A 16955-nucleotide genomic window follows, 5' to 3' on the forward strand; every position below is an offset into this window, starting at 1 on the left:
GTATATTTAGTCTTCCAAAAGGCATTTGACAAGGTGCCACACAGAAGATTATTGCTTAAGATAGTAAATCACGGGATTGGGGGTAATATTCTGGCATGGATAGATGATTGGCTATCTAAGAGAAGGCAGAGATTTGGGATAAATGGTTAATTCTCAGACTGGCAATCAGTAACTAGTGGTGTTCCGCAGGGGTCAGTGCTGGGTCCCCAACTCTTTACAATCTATATTAACGATTTGGAGGAGGGGACCGAGTGTAACATATCAAAGTTTGCAGATGACACTAAGATGGGAGGGAAAGTAGTGAGTGAGGAGGACATAATAAACCTGCAAGGGGACATCGACAGGCAAAGTAAGTGGGCAGAGATTTGGCAGATGGAATACAATACTGGAAAGTGTGAGGTTATGCACTTTGGTAGGAAAAATCGTAGAGCAAGTTATTACCTTAATGGCAAGAAACCTGAATGTACTGAAGTACAAAGGGATCTGGGGGTCCTGGTGCACGAAACTCAAAAGGTTAGTATGCAGGTGCAGCAAGTGATTAAGAAGGCCAATGGAATGTTGGCTTTCATTGCTAGGGGGATAGTATATAAAAATAGGGAGGTATTGCTTCAGTTGTACAAGGTATTGGTGAGGCCGCACGTGGAATACTGCGTACAGTTTTGGTGTCCGTACTTAAGAAAGGACATACTTGCTCTCGAGTCAGTACAAAGAAGGTTCACTCGGTTAATCCCGGGGATGAGGGGATGGACATATGAGGACAGGTTGAGTAGTTTGGGACTCTACTCATTGGAGTTCAAAGAATGAGAGGCGATCTTATTGAAACATATAAGATTGTGAAGGGGTCGGATCGGGTGGATGCGGGGAAGATGTTCCCGATGATGGGTGAAACTAGAACTAGGGGGCATAGTCTTAGAATAAGGGGCTGCTCTTTCAAAACTGAGATGAGGAGGAACTACTTCACTCAGAGGGTGGTAGGTCCATGGAATATGCTGCCCCAAATAGCTGTAGAAGCTACATCATTACATAAATTTAAAACAGAAATAGACAGTTTCCTAGAAGTAAAGGGAATTAAGGGTTACGGGCAGCGGGCAGGAATTTGGACATGAGTCTAGGTTCGGATCAGTCATGGCCCTGTGGGTAGCGGAGCGGGCCCAGGGGCCGTGTCGCCTGATCCTGCTCCTATTTTGTGTGTCTAATTCTGTTAGATTCAGGAAATGGTTCTGTGATAGTGGATTGGCGGTTAGGATCAGATCAGCCATGATCTTATTGAATGGCGGAGCAGGCTCGAGGGGCCGATTGGCCTACTCCGGCTCCTATTTCTTATGTTCTTATGTTCTTATGTAAACTAATCTCTCTGCCTCACTCTCTGCCCATAGCCCTGTATCAATCACCAACTAATCCCACTGCCCCGCTTTCTACCCATAGCCCTGTATCAATCACAAACTATTTCCACTGCCCTGCTCTCTCCCCATAGCCCTGTGTTATATCCAAACAAATCCCACTGCCCGCTTTCTCCCCATAGCCCTGTGTTATATCCAAACAAATCCCACTGCCCGCTTTCTCCCCATAGCCCTGTGTCATATCCAAACTAATCCCACTGCCCCGCGCTCTCCCCATAGCCCTGTATCAATCCACAACTTAAGCCCACTGTCCTGCTTTCTCCCCATAGCCCTGTGTTATTTCCAAACATATCCGACTGCCCCGCTCTCTCCCCATAGCCCTGTATCAATCCCCAATGTAAGCCTACTGCCCCGCTTTCTCCCCATAGCCCTGTGTTATATCCAAACAAATCCCACTGCCCCGCTCTCTCCCCATAGCCCTGTATCAATCCCCAACGTAAGCCCACTGCCCCGCTTTCTCCCCATAGCCCTGTGTTATATCCAAACTAATCCCACTGCACCGCTATCTCCTCGTAGCCCTGTATCAATCCCAAACTAGTCCCACTGCCCTGCTCTCTCCTCTAGCCCTGTATCAAACACAAACTAATCCCACTGCCACGCTCACTCCCCATAGCCCCGGATCAATCCCAAGCTTATCCCGCTCCTGATCACTATCCAGTGACCTCTGTGTTAGAGAGAGGGGAAATCAGCCAGGATTCCTGCTCCTGATCACTGTCCAGTGACCCCTGAGTTAGAGAGATGGGAAATCAGACAGGGTTCCTGCTCCTGATCACTGCCCAGTGACCCCTGGGTTAGAGAGAGGGGAAATCAGCCAGTGTTCCTGCTCCTGATCACTGCCCAGTGACCCCTGGGTTAGAGAGAGGGGAAATCCGCCAGGGTTCCTGCTCCTGATCACTGCCCAGTGACTCCTGGGTTAGAGAGAGAGGGAAATCAGCCAGGGTTCCTGCTCCTGATCACTGACCAGTGACCCCTGGGTTAGAGAGAGGGGCAATCAGCCAGGGTTCCTGCTCCTGATCACTGCCCAGTGACTCCTGGGTTAGAGAGAGAGGGAAATCAGCCAGGGTTCCTGCTCCTGATCACTGTCCAGTGACCCCTGAGTTAGAGAGAGGGGAAATCAGCCAGGGTTCCTGCTCCTGATCAATGCCCAGCGACCCCTGAGTTAGAGAGAGGGGAAATCAGCCAGGGTTCGTGCTCCTGATCACTGTCAAGTAACACCTGGGTTAGAGATAGAGGGGAAATCAGCCAGGGTTCATGCTCCTGATCTATGTCCAGTGACGCCTGGGTTATAGATAGAGGGGAAATCAGCAAGGGTTTGTGCTCCTGATCACTGTCCAGTGATCCCTGGGTTAGTGCGAGGGGAAATCAGCCAGGGGTCCTGCTCCTGATCACTGCCCAGTGATCCCTGGGTTAGTGAGAGGGGAAATCAGCCAGGGTTCCTGCTCCTGATCACTGCCCTGTGACCCCTGGGTTAGAGAGAGAAGGAAATCAGCCAGGGTTCCTGCTCCTGATCACAGCCCAGTGACCCCTGGTTAGAGAGAGAGGGAAATCAGTGAGGGTTCATGCTCCTGTTCACTGCCAAGTGACACCTGGGTTAGAGAGAGAAGGAAATCAGCCAGGGTTCCTGCTCCTGATCACAGCCCAGTGACCCCTGGTTAGAGAGAGAGGGAAATCAGTGAGGGTTCATGCTCCTGTTCACTGCCAAGTGACACCTGGGTTAGAGAGCGAGGGGAAATCAGCCTGGGTTCCTGCTCCTGATCACTGTCCAGTGACCCCTGTGTTAGAGAGAGAGGGGAAATCAGCCAGGGTTCCAGTTCCTGATCATTGCCCAGTGACCCCTGGGTTAGAGAGAGGGGAAATCAGCCAGGATTCATGCTCCTGATCACTGTCCAGTGACCCCTGGGTTAGTGAGAGGGGAAATCAGCCAGGGTTCCTGCTCCTGATCACAGTCCAGTGACCCCTGGTTTAGAGAGACAGGTGATATCAGCCAGGGTTCCTGCTCCTGGTCACAGCCCAGTGACCCCTGGGTTAGAGAGAGAGGGGAAATCAGCCAGGGTTCATGCTCCTGATCACTATCCAGTGACCCCTGTGTTAGAGAGTGGGGAAATCAGCCAGGGTTCCTGCTCCTGATCATTGTCCAGTGACCCCTGGGTTAGAGAGAGACGGAAATCAGCCAGGGTTCCTGCTCCTGATCACTGCCCAGTGACTCCTGGGTTAGAGAGAGAGGGAAACCAGACAGGTTTCCTGCTCCTGATCACTGCCCAGTCACCCCTGGGTTAGAGATAAAGGGGAAATCAGCCAGGGTTCGTGCTCCCGGTCACTGCCCAGTGACCCCTGAGTTAGAGAGAGGGGAAATCAGCCAGGGTTCCACCTCCTGATCACTGTCCAGTGACCACTGGGTTAGAGAGAGAGGGGAAATCATCCAGGGATCCTGCTCCTGATCATTGTCCAGTGACCCCTGGGTTAGAGAGAGGGGAAATCAGCTAGGGTTCCTGCTCCTGATCACTGTCCAGTGAGCCCTGGGTTAGAGAGAGGGGAAATCAGCCAGGATTCGTGCTCCTGATCACTGTCCAGTGACCCTGGGTTAGAGAGAGGGGGAAATCGGCCCGGGTTCCAGCTCCTGATCACTATCCAGTGACCCCTGAGTTAGAGAGAGGGGGAACCAGCCAGGGTTCATGCTCCTGATCACTGCCCAGTGACCCCTTGTTTAGAGAGAGAGGGAAGTCAGCCAGGGTTCATGCTCCTGATCACAGTCCAGTGACCCCGGAGTTAGATCGAGGGGGAACCAGCCAGGGTTCCTGCTCGTGATCACTGTGCAGTGACACCTGGTTTAGAGAGAGAGGGGAATCAGCCAGGGTTCCTGCTCCTGATCACTGCCCAGTGACCCCTGGGTTAGAGAGAGGGGAAATCAGCCAGGGTTCCTGCTCCTGATCACTGCCCAGTGACCCCTGGTTTAGAGAGAGGGGGAAATCAGCCGGGGTTCCTGCTCCTGATCACATTCCAGTGACCCCTGGGTTAGAGAGACAGGTGAAATCAGCCAGGGTTCCTGCTCCTGATCACAGTGCAGTGACCACTGGGTTAAAGAGAGAGGGGAGATCAGGCAGGGTTCATGCTCCTGATCACTATCCAGTGACCCCTGGGCTAGAGAGAGGGGAAATCAGCCAGGGTTGCTGCTCCTGATCACTGCCCAATGACCCCTGAGTTAGAGAGAGGGGAAAGGAGCCAGGGTTCCTGCTCCTGATCACTGTCCAGTGATAACTGGGTTAGAGAGAGAGGGGAAATCAGCCAGGGTTCCTGCTCCTGATCATTGTCCAGTGACCCCTGGGTTAGAGAGAGGGGAAATCAGCCAGGGTTCCAGCTCGTGATCACTATCCAGTGACCCCTGGGTTAGAGAGAGGGGGAATCAGCCAGGATTCCTGCTCCCTGTCCAGTGACCCCTGGGTTAGAGAGAGGGGAAATCAGCCCGGGTTCCAGCTCCTGATCACTATCCAGTGATCCCTGAGTTAGAGAGAGTGGGAACCAGCCAGGGTTCATACTCCTGATCATTGTCCAGTGACCCCTGGGTTAGAGAGAGGGGAGCTCAGCCAGTGTTCGTGCTCCTGATCACTGTCCAGTGAGCCCTGGGTTTGAGAGAGAGGTGAAATCTGCCAGGGTTCCTGCTCCTGATCACAGTCCAGTGACCCCTGGGTTAGAGAGAGAGGGGAGATCAGCCAGGGTTCACGCTCCTGATCACTATCTAGTGACCCCTGGGTTATAGAGAGGGGAAATCAGCCAGGGTTCCTGCTCCTGATCACTATCCAGTGACCCCTGGGTTAGAGAGAGAGGGAAATCAGCCAGGGTTCATGCTCCTGATCACTATCCAGTGACCCCTGGGTTAGTGAGTGGGGAAATCAGCCAGGGTTCCTGCTCCTGATCACTGCCCAGTGACCCCTGGGTTAGAGAGAGAGGGAAATCAGCCAGGGTTCATGCTCCTGATCACTGTCCAGTGACCCCTGGGTTAGAGAGAGGGGAAATCAGCCTGGGTTCCTGCTCCTGATCACTGCCCAGTGACCCCTGGGTTAGAGAGACATGTGAAATCAGCCAGGGTTCCTGCTCCTGATCACAGTCCAGTGACCCCTGTGTTAGAGAGAAACACACAGAAACACAGAAACCCCACAGTGCAGATAGAGGCCATTTTGGCCCATCGAGCTTGCACCGACACATAACCCACCCGATCCCCGTAACCCCATGTATTTAACCTCCCTAACACTAAGGGTCAATTTATCATAGCCAATCATCCTAACCCGCACATCGTTGGACTGTGGGAGGAAACCGGAGCACCCGGAGAAAACCCACGCAAACACGGGGAGAATGTGCAAACCCCACACAGACAGTCACCCGAGGCCGGATTCGAATCAGGATCCCTGGTGCTGTGAGGCAACAGTGCTATCCACTATGCCACCGTGCCGCCCGGAGAGAGGGGATTTCAGCCAGGGTTCATGCTCCTGATCACTGCCCAGTGACCCCTGGGTTAGAGAGAGAGGGAAATCAGCCAGGGTTCCTGCTCCTGATCACTATCCAGTGACCCCTTGGTTAGAGAGAGGTTAAATCAGCCAGGGTTCCTGCTCCTGATCACAGTCCAGTGACCCCTGGGTTAGAGAGAGAGGCGAAATCAGCCAGGGTTCCTGCTCCTGATCACAGTCCAGTGAGCCCTGGGTTAGAGAGAGAGGGGAAATCAGCCAGGGTTCATGCTCCTGATCACTGCCCAGTGACCTCTGGGTTACAGAGAGAGGGAAATCAGCCAGGGTTATTTAAATCATGTTGCGAGAAAGGGAAATAGTTTGTGCCCCAGTTTGTACCTCAGAGTCTGAGAGACGGAGGGAGCGGCAACAGAAAAAGAGGAAACAACATCTCCAAAAACTGATCCCAGCTCATCTCCAAGGCTGGGGATAGATAACCTCGCCGCCTTCTTAGGAAGTTTAACCACTTTATTCACTTTCTGATTGGAGCTCCGTTTGGAATTAGACTTTAGTTTGTCAGATGTTTAACGACAGCATTGAAGGGGGAAAGAGAAACTTGGAGCAACTTCTTCTGTCAAAGCTGCAGTGAGACTTGAAAGAATTTAAAGATTTTTAATGAACATTTCACCAAAAATGAGTGTAAGAAACACTTTCTCCCCCTAAGTTTCGAGCATGATTTTGGAAGAGACTGAAGCAAAAGCCAATTTTCCCCTCATCTAAACAAGTTTCAACCAGGTCTTGAAGTCCAAACGCTCTGAAATGGTTAAAATGTTTTCAAATTGAAATATATCAAGATTTGATTTTGAGTGATTGCCTGAAGTGAGTAGCTTTACACAAACATGCAATCATGGTGTTGAGGAGGGGGAAGGTAGGGGAGGATTTGTAGGAGTTACATATTACTTTTTAATGACTTTTTTAAAATATACCATTAAGACATTTAGGAAGAGAACCAAGAAAGGGGAAAAACACAAACCATTTTATAATGTCTGTCATTCGATAGTCCTAACAAGTCGCAGGAATAACGTAAATATAGATATCCTCTTATACATTTAGTGGAGTGTTAATTGAAGCAAGAGTTATGTAATGATGTATAAAAATTGCCGGAAGCTAATTTAGAAGAAACCACTCTTTGTTTATTGAGAGAGACACAGAAAATACTTTGATTAAAGTGATAACGTACACTTCGATTTGGTTTGAATGTTTGAAATAGGAGATTAAAATTTGTGAGTATAATGAAGTTTGTATCCTGCTTTTAATTGCGAAGTACCTAAAATAATTCAACACTCCTTGTGACAAGAGCAGGGATTAATATTGTGGAGAATGTTTGAGAGAAAAACATTAGAAGCAAAATTGGTAAATTATAAATCTTTATGTCAACATATCAGTAAACATTTGCAAGTCAGTCTGACTGGTTTTGCTGTCCAAGAAGAAAAACAATTGTTTTTTTCTGTTAAGTCATAGCTTTGCCTGCTTTTTGTTTATAATTCAGTGACACAAATTGTGTGTATATTTGTAAATTGTAAAGTAACAGCAATAAATCACATTTCTGTGACATTCTTTATGCCTTAAACGATTCAATTTGTGGCTCGGAATCTAGAAGCTTCTTTACCTGAAAGGTTTGAATGGTTAAAGTTGTTCTCAGCTATCAAAAGCTTTTTGCGACATTCCTGCATTGTGGAACAGTATGATGTCTTTGCAGAGACAGGAATCGCATGGTTGAATGGAGGTTTTTCTGATCTGTTGCATCCTGTGTAGATCAGAAACAGGTAAAGGTGTTCATAGTAAACAGCCCAAGACAATGAAATGCTGAAAAATTGTCTGGCCAATGTCAGAGATTTCAAGCACAGGACATGTGGAATATACAAAACCCCATAGCCCTGCATCAATCCCAAACTAATCGCAATGCCCCGCTTACTCCCCTAGCCCTGTATCAATCTCAAACTAATGCCACTGCCCCGCTCTCTCCCGATAGCCCTGTATCAATCCCAAACTTTTCCCAATGCCTCGCTCTCTCCCGATAGGCCTGTATCAATCCCAAACTAATCCCACTGCCCCGATCTCTCCCGATAGCCCTGTATCAATCCCAAACTAATCCCACTGCCCTGCTTTCTCCCCATAGCCCTGTATCAATCCCAAACAAATCCCACTGCCCCGCTCTCTCCCCATAGCCCTGTATCAAACCCCAATGTAAGCCCACTGCCCTGCTTTCTCCCCATAGCCCTGTGTTATATCCAAACAAATCCCACTGCCCCGCTCTCCACATAGCCCTGTATCATTCTCCAAACTAATCCCACTGCCCCGCTCTCTATCCATAGCCCTGTATCAATCCCCAAACTAATCCCACTGCGCCGCTCTCTCTCGACAGCCCTGTATCAATCCCAAACTAATGCCACTGCCCCGCTCTCTCCAGATAGCCCTGTATCAATCCCAAACTTTTCCCAATGCCTCGCTCTCTCCCAATAGCCCTGTATCAATCCCAAACTAATACCACTGCCCCGCTCTCTCTCGACAGCCCTGTATCAATCCCAAACTAATCACACTGACCTGCTCTCTCCCCATAGCCCTGTATCAATCCCAAACTTTTCCCAATGCCTCGCTCTCTCCCGATAACCCTGTATCAATCCCGAATTAATCACACTGCCCCGATCTCTCCCAATAGCCCTGTATCAATCCCAAACTAATCCCACTGCCCCGCTCTACCCCATAGCCCTGTAACAATCCCAAAATAATCCAACTGCCCCGCTCTCTCCCCATAGACCTGTATCAATCCCAAACTAATCACACTGCCCCGCTCTCTCCCCAAAGCCCTGTATCAATCCAAACTAATCACACTGCCCCACTCTCACCCCATAGCCCTGTATCAATCCCAAAACTAATCCGCCTGCCCGCTCTCTCCCCATAGCCCTGTATCAATCCCCAAACTAATCACACTGCCCCGCTCTCTCCCCATAGCCCTGTATCAATCCCCAAAATAATCCCACTGCCCCGCTCACTCCACATAGCCCTGTATCAATCCGAAACTAATCCCACTGCCCCGCTCACTCCCGAGTGCCCTGTATAAATCCTAAACTAATCCCACTGTCCCGCTCTCTCCCGATAGCCCTGTATCAATCGCAAACTAATCCCAATGACCCGCTCTGTCCCCATAGCCCTGTATCAATGCCAAACTAATCACGCTGCCCCAGTTTCTCCCAATAGCCCTGTATCAATCCCAAACTATTCCCAATGCCTCGCTCTCTCCCGATTGCCCTGTATCAATCCCAAACTAATCACACTGCCCCACTGTCTCCCCATAGCCCTGTATCAATCCCAAACTAATCACACTGCCCCGCTCTCACCCCATAGCCCTGTATCAATCCCCAAACTAATCCCACTGCCCCACTCTCTCCCCAGAGCTCTGTATCAATCCCAAACTAATCACACTGCCCCACTGTCTCCCCATAGCCCTGTATCAATCCCAAACTAATGACACTGCCCCGCTCTCACCCCATAGCCCTGTATCAATCCCCAAACTAATCCCACTGCCCCACTTTCTCCACATAGCTCTGTATCAATCCCAAACTAATCCCACTGCCCTGCTCTCTCCCCATAGTCCTGTATCAATCCCAAACAAATAACACTGCCCCGCTCTCTCCCCATAGCCCTGTATCAATCCCAAACTAATCCCACTGCCCCGCTCTCTCCCCATAGCCCTGTATCAATCCCTAACTAATCACACTGCCCCAATCCCTCCCGATAGTCCTGTATCAATCCCAAACTATTCCCAATGCCCCGCTCTCTCCCGAAAGCCCTGTATCAATCTCAAACTAATCCCACTGCCCCGATCTCTCCTCATAGCCCTGTATCAATCCGAAACTAATCCCAATGCCCCGCTCTCTCCCCACAGCCCTGTTTCAATCCCCAAACTAATGTGGAAGTACAGTTTCTCATTTCGACATAAAATGGCTTCCTGAGCATAGAGCGAAATCCATTTAAAATTTAAAATGGCCAACAGCATGATTCACTAATCATGTTTCAAGGGAACGAGATAATTTAGGAATGCTATATACATACTCCTTGTTTGTGATAAGCTTAACAAGGAGCCTCCTTTACGAAACAAACAGCCAAGGACATGATAAGGTAAACATCAGCCCACAGGCCCAGTTGGTACAGTGAGAGAACAGAGGGAACAGAGAGATCCCATAATAAAGGATTAGTTAATCTTATCCCAAGGTATTTCCGTTCATTATTCTAACGCAGCCCGGAATACGTTGTTTCAATAATTCGCAAGGTCTGTGCCTTTGTAATCAGTTATGATTCAATACTATGTCATGTGGCATAGAAAGCCTGTTTTGCTTCTGTACTGTATAAATATACTACAACTCCTGTATTACGTGGAAGAGGTCTGATGTAGCCCTTGTCTACACAAATCTTCCCTTGCAAGCAAATAAAGCCTGTTGTTAACGATACTTTGTGTTTAAGAGTCTTACTCGGGAGTCGAGACTTCGACAGTATAACTTGGAGGTTCCACCGAGATCGCTTGCTGCCTTTCGGTAAATCACGGACAAGGGCATCGTGAATCTCTAATGACAGATCTTGAATGGCCACAGTGATTTTTTCACATAAAAGAATTTCTCATTCGATATTATGTTGGTGTGGTCTGTTTCTTCCGACGGGAGTACTGCGATCTAGTTAAGACTCATGTTTTAGAGTTGAGTTGAATTCTGTAACATTTGCTTCTTTTATTGTTGACCACTGAAGGGAGGAGAATACTGACAACTCAAGTCTTTAAAGAAAAAGTATCGGGCAAAGAAGGCAAAAGGAAAGTCGACAGGGCTGAGTCGCAGACAGATAAGGTACCAAATTAAAACTGCAGTATCAAGGGTGGGTCCCTTGATCAAGGGTGGGTCCCTTGAGCTGGGGCTGAGTCCCGCGGCAGAAAGTATCGTTTGAGAATTGTCACTGTAATTTTTTAAGATCTGTATTATCAGGCTCAGGATTTTTCTCCGTTGAGATACCTTCTACGAGGGTTCAAGCCCCTCGCAATAAAGCATAAGGATTCTATATTGTTTTCCATTTTTGTTGACTATTGACAACATTAAGACAGAAAACTCTCACATAAAGTATAAGTTAAACGTTAAGGACTCAGCTTGTAGTGGCGTACAACGCAAACTGAGAATTGGCTATTTGTTTAGTTTAAAGTATAAGATAAATGTCTGAATATTTGGTCTGTTTGCCTGTTTGGGCAGCTGCATTGCTTATCTTTTCTTTGACGGTTGTTATTACTTGTTATTTTTCATCACTTGTGGTCCTTTGGACAGTCAGTAATAATCGTGAGGGGGTAAGGGGTGAAACTTGCGATCTAGAAGAAGAGAGCCTAGTTTAAAAAAAAAACACACCAAACAAACTAAGATGGGAGCTGCACAGAGCAAGATCCCAGAAAAGGGAACTCCCGCTTCTTATGTCTTTACCTACTATGGTCAGATATCCACAAATGATTTACCTAAGTGGGCTAGATGGACAAAGAAAGATAGACACCCTTTCCCCGTGGATGGTACATTCAATCTAGATAGAATCACGTGTCTAGAAAACTGCCTAGCAGGCAGAGACCCACGTAGAAGGGGTGCAAAATCAATAAATTGGTCTGCCTTCTCAGACTGGAAAAGGGAAGCAGAAAAACGTAAAGAGCGCAGCATATTAACTAGCAAAATTGAGAACAAAAATAAGAAAAGAGATCTAATGAATAAATTGACTAAACAAGAAGAGATTACACTAATGCCTTTAAGACAAATCCCGAAGCCCACCGCCCCTCCTTGTGAATATCCTCCCCTTCCCACGACTCATTCCAGTAATGACGAGGATGAGGGATGGTTCAGAAGACCAGCCCCACCTCCTGACTACGAAGCACAACAACCAGCCGCACCAGCTGCTGAACCACCTGACCCCGGTGCTGCAAGGCAGGAGAACAGACCCAACACTAGGTCTGTGACTGCCAGTCAATCAAACCAAGGAGGAGCTGAACGAATTGGTGCTTTTCCACGCAGACGTTTCCCCAATGTCCACAATGTTGACGGAGCTCCAGTCGCTGTCCACCGCTCATGGACAGCTGGTGTGCTTAGGACAATAATTCATGAATTACCCGATCCCACAGAGAACTTAGAAAAGGCAATTCATGAACTCAAAAGTATCATTATCTGCCACCAGCCCACCATTGTGGATGTTGACCAGCTATTTAGAGCTTGGTTAAAAGATACCAAATACCGCCTTTTGACGGAAGGCGTAGGCCAGGATAGGTTTCAGCTTTTCGAAAACCATAGAACAAATCAAGGCTGGAATCCAGAAACCTTACCTGATGATGCATTCTGGACTGAATTGTACAGAATAATGCATGTCAAATTCCATAAAAAGGATGAATTGGACAAAGATAATTGAGACAACTCACAAAAGGGATGAAGACGTTGAGGATTATATGGAAATAATGGAAGCGGTTATGGGACAGCATTCGGGTATGACAAAAGAAAATGATCAAATCCCTTTAATTAATGCCCTTGTAAACGGCCTCAGAACAGAACTTAAGGAACCGTTGACTTTAGTTTGCCTTGACTGGAGACATAAACCCATTCCTGAATTGACACAAATCTTGAAAGGAATACAGGAAAGGAATAAAGATCAAAAGAATAAAGTTTCTTTGTTAATGGAGCAAGCAACTTCTCCAGCCCCGACCGCCCAGACTACTATTTACTACCAGGGTCAGAACAGGGGACGAGGTAGAGGATATAACAGAGGTAGATTCAGAGGCAGGGGTAGAGGTGGTGGTGGCAGGGGCCAGTGGAACGGAGGAGGAAATACAAGCACATGTTTTAATTGTGGTCTGATTGACCACTGGAAAGCCAATTGCCCTTACCCAACACCGCACAATCAAGGTTGGGAAGGTACACCCAACAATATGAGTACCCAAGCTCAGCTTCACAATCGTCCGCAGGCAAATTTCACTACAGGGAATCCTTGGGAAACTCAAAATACGGGAGTGCAAAATTATTCAGCATGACGCAGAGACGCAGCCCCAGACGTTAACCACCTCCTGCAGTTACCCTTAGTGTCAGTAAATGCTAGAGAGGAGCCATATCTGTCTATACAAATGCAGGGCAAGAGCGTTCTCTTTCTCGTCGACACAGGAGCTACTCGTTCCATATTGACAAAGCAATATGCCAGAGGAACCCCGTGTACTGAACAGAATGTCTCATGTATAGGGCTCTCCGGATCTTCACAAACTATGACGTGGTCGCAACCACGAGAGATACAAGCAGATTATTCCCATGGCCAACATGTCTTTCTCCTATCAGAGGAAACCCCTATGAATCTCTTGGGAAGAGATTTGTTGTGCAAAATGCAAGCAACAATAATTTGCTCAGAGAAGGGATTACAGGTGTATATACCTACTGACAGATGCACCATGTATCCCTTACGCGAATGCTCCCCTCAAGTTATCCCACGGGAGACGGAGCAACTGCTCGATCAGATCCCGCCACAGGTATGGTCCAGTCACACAAATGAAGTTGGCAAAATGCTAACTGCTCAGCCATACAAGATCACATTAAAGCCAGCCGTTCGATTGCCCCGTAGACCGCAGTACCCGATCTCAGCAGCAGCTGAACAAGGAATTCAGCCTGTCATTAACTCTTTGTTGGAGCAAGGAATAATTGTCCCAACCCAGAGTCAATGCAACACTCCAATTTTTCCGGTAGAAAAGAAAGAAAGTGGAAGGTGGAGACTTGTGCAGGATCTTAGAGCAGTGAACGAATCAGTATTACCCGTTTATCCAGTTGTGCCAAATCCTGCCACTATCCTGACCAGTATTCCCTATCCACCAAGATTCGCAATTCCTGTTCGCATTTACATTCAAAGGAACACAGTACACTTGGACGAGACTCCCGCAGGGCTACACAGAAAGCCCCACAATTTTTTCACAAAGCCTGAAACGCGATTTAGAAGACATACACTTTACCGGAGGGTCCACGCTTATCCAATACATCGATGATTTGCTGATAGCTTCACCTGACGCACAGTCATGCCAGACTGACTCGCTTATCATGCTACGCACCCTAGCGGCAAAAGGACATAGGATATCACGTTCTAAGCTGCAGTTTGTGTCAGAGACAGTACAATATTTGGGACATGAACTTTGATGCAAGAAAGAATTAAAGCCATTTGTGAGGCACCCTTGCCTACTACTAAACAGCAATTGAAACATTTTCTCGGCATGTCAGGATACTGTAGGCAATGGATCATGGGATATTCAGATCTGGTACGCCCACTGCTAGATATCTCCGCACCCACAGGGGAAGATCCTCTCGTCTGGAGTAAAAAGGCAGAAGACGCCTTTGAAAATGTTAAACAAGCCCTTACATCAGCTCCAGCATTAGGGCTACCAGACTATCAGAAACAGTTTAACCTTTTCGTCCATCATAAATCGGGTTTTGCTCAATCTGTCCTGACTCAATCCCACGGGGATAAACAGCGACCCTTAGCGTATTTCAGTACTCAATTAGATCCCGTTGCACGTGGGTTGCCTGGATGCCTGCCAATTCTAGCTGCTGCCTATTACGCTGTACAACAGGCTCAAGGCATCACGCTTAATCACCGAACTGTTTTGTTTGTACCACATTCAGTGGAAGTACTGTTATCAAAATACGCCACTCAGCATCTAACATCAGCCCGTAGCAGCAAATGTGAGGTTGAACTGTTATCCAACTCCAATCTCATAATTCAAAGATGTTCAGTTTTGAATCCAGCCACGCTGCTACCCACAGAAGAGGACGGTATCCCACACTGCTGTGACACGGTTACCCAGTTGGCTACTAAGCCCCGAACAGATTTATCTGGAACTCCTGTTCCTAATAGTGACTTGGTATTCTACGTAGATGGATCGGCCCTTAGGGATGATAAAGGATCACCTAGGGCTGGGTATGCCGTTTCTGATGATCATTCAGTCATGGAGGCGCTCTCACTACCTCAATCATTTTCAGCGCAACAAGCAGAACTCTTCGCTCTTACCAGAGCTTGTATATTGGCTACTGATCAAACTGTTAACATTTATACCGACTCCAGGTATGCTTTTGGAGTTGCTCACGATTATGGACAGATCTGGAAATTAAGGGGATTTCTAACTTCCTCAGGATCAACTATTAAGAATGCCGAGCAAATCAATAATCTTTTAAAGGCTCTAGTGTGCCCCACTAAGATTTCAGTTATTAAATGTCAGGCTCATACAGACAGTCAGGATCAGATATCCTTGGGTAACGAGCGATCAGATAGAGCTGCTAAATCAGCCGCTCTGTCAGATACAGGGCCACTGGTCTCAGCCTTTGTTTTGCGTCAACAGAAATCAGATAATGACCCACCTTCTATAAATGATGTTTTAGCCTTTCAGCCACAGGCTAACCCGGACGAAGTGTTAGCTTGGGCAAGGGATTTTTGCTTTAAAACGCCTGAAGGAGTATGGGTTCACCATGACGGCCGCATGGTGGCTCCAAAATCTTTACTTCCATGGATTGCCCGATGCGTTCATGTGTTCACGCATGCGGACAAAGGGGGGATGGCAGACTATATTAATCAAACATGGTATGCACCAGGTATTTCGGCAATTGCAAAACAAATCAGTGAAAGGTGCACCATTTGCCAGGAAATGAATCCAGGCAAGACAGAGAAGGTACAAGCTGCCTCCCACCCAAATCCACCAGGCCCTTTCGTACATTTACAAATGGATTTTATTGAATTACCTCCATGTTTAGGATTTAAGTATGTGTTAGTAATTATAGGTATGTTTTCAAGATGGGTTGAAGCTTTCCCATGTAAAAAGAATGATGCTGTAACAGTAGCAAAGTGCTTGTTAAAAGAAGTCATACCCAGGTTTGGAATACCTATGCAGCTTTCAAGCGACAGAGGATCGCATTTCACTGGAGCAATTATAAAAGAACTATGTAAAGCTTTGCAGATTAACCAGCATTTTCACTGCAGTTATCATCCACAATCCGCAGGACTGGTGGAAAGACATAATGGAGTGCTGAAGAATAAACTTTCTAAACTTTGCAATGAAACTGGACTTAAATGGGTCGAACTATTACCCTTAGCATTGATGATAATGCGAGCAGCAACTAACAGGACAAATGGACTGTCTCCATATGAGATTGTTATGGGACGACCCCTAAGGCTGCCATTCTCAGCACCATTTACGGTGAAACAAATGGACATTCATAAAATGGACGAGACTATGCTAAACTATTGCATTGCATTAACTAAATGTATTTCCAGCTTTCACCAACAGGTAAAGGAAGCGCAAACGAGTCCAGCAGAGGGAAAGTGCCACGACTTGGAACCAGGAGATGACGTCTACGTGAAGGTTTTTAAAAGGAAGAACGGTCTACAACCACGCTTCGAAGGACCATATCAAGTGCTCCTGACTACAAACACAGCCGTAAAAGTCAAGGAAAGATCTTCCTGGATTCACGCATCCCACTGCAAGAAGGCACCGAATAGAGACAATTGATTTTTGAAAGACTCTAACAATGAAGACGTTACTTATATTTTGTATACTAATCGGACTACTGAGTCTAATATGCCAAGGAGATGGGGAAAGATCCCGAAAGAAACGAGAATTACACGTGAATACCCACCTGTATTGATGGTTGACCTTGTCTAAGATCGTCTTTCGTTTTTGTTTATTCTTAGTGTTTGGGCGTGTATTCTTGTAGGGGTTGAATTGTGTTTGATTTGATTTCAGGTTTATGTCTTTGTGAAGTTCTGCAGCTTATGTTAGCCTGCAGTGTTCTAATTTCCCTGCAGGCTAACATAAGCTGCAGAACTTCACAAAGACATAAACCTGAAATCAAATCAAACACAATTCAACCCCTACAAGAATACACGCCCAAACACTAAGAATAAACAAAAACGAAAGACGATCTTAGATAAGGCCAACCATCAGTACAGGTATATCTCGAGGGTGGTTCAAAACAGAAGTCGGTATCCTTGGCTAAAATCTAAATTTGGTATGAGGACCGAAAAAAAAAAAAAAAGGGTTAAT

General features: G+C 47.1%; 1 long non-coding RNA gene across 2 annotated transcripts in view; it reads left to right on the forward strand.

The window, feature by feature from the left end:
• The window catches only part of LOC147093709 (uncharacterized), a 28325-nt gene extending 11611 nt beyond the window's left edge, over positions 1-16714 (forward strand). For both annotated transcript variants that reach the window (XR_015074722.1, XR_015074723.1), the window contains exons 2-3: positions 10637-10731; positions 16187-16714. This is a non-coding gene — a long non-coding RNA (uncharacterized LOC147093709). The remainder of the gene's footprint in view (positions 1-10636; positions 10732-16186) is intronic.
• The last annotated feature ends 241 nt before the right edge of the window (positions 16715-16955 follow it).

This window comes from Somniosus microcephalus, unplaced genomic scaffold, assembly GCF_052327205.1.
Source record: "Somniosus microcephalus isolate GS21.2 unplaced genomic scaffold, FLI_Smic_1.0 unresolved_chr1, whole genome shotgun sequence".
Lineage (NCBI taxonomy): Eukaryota > Metazoa > Chordata > Chondrichthyes > Squaliformes > Somniosidae > Somniosus > Somniosus microcephalus.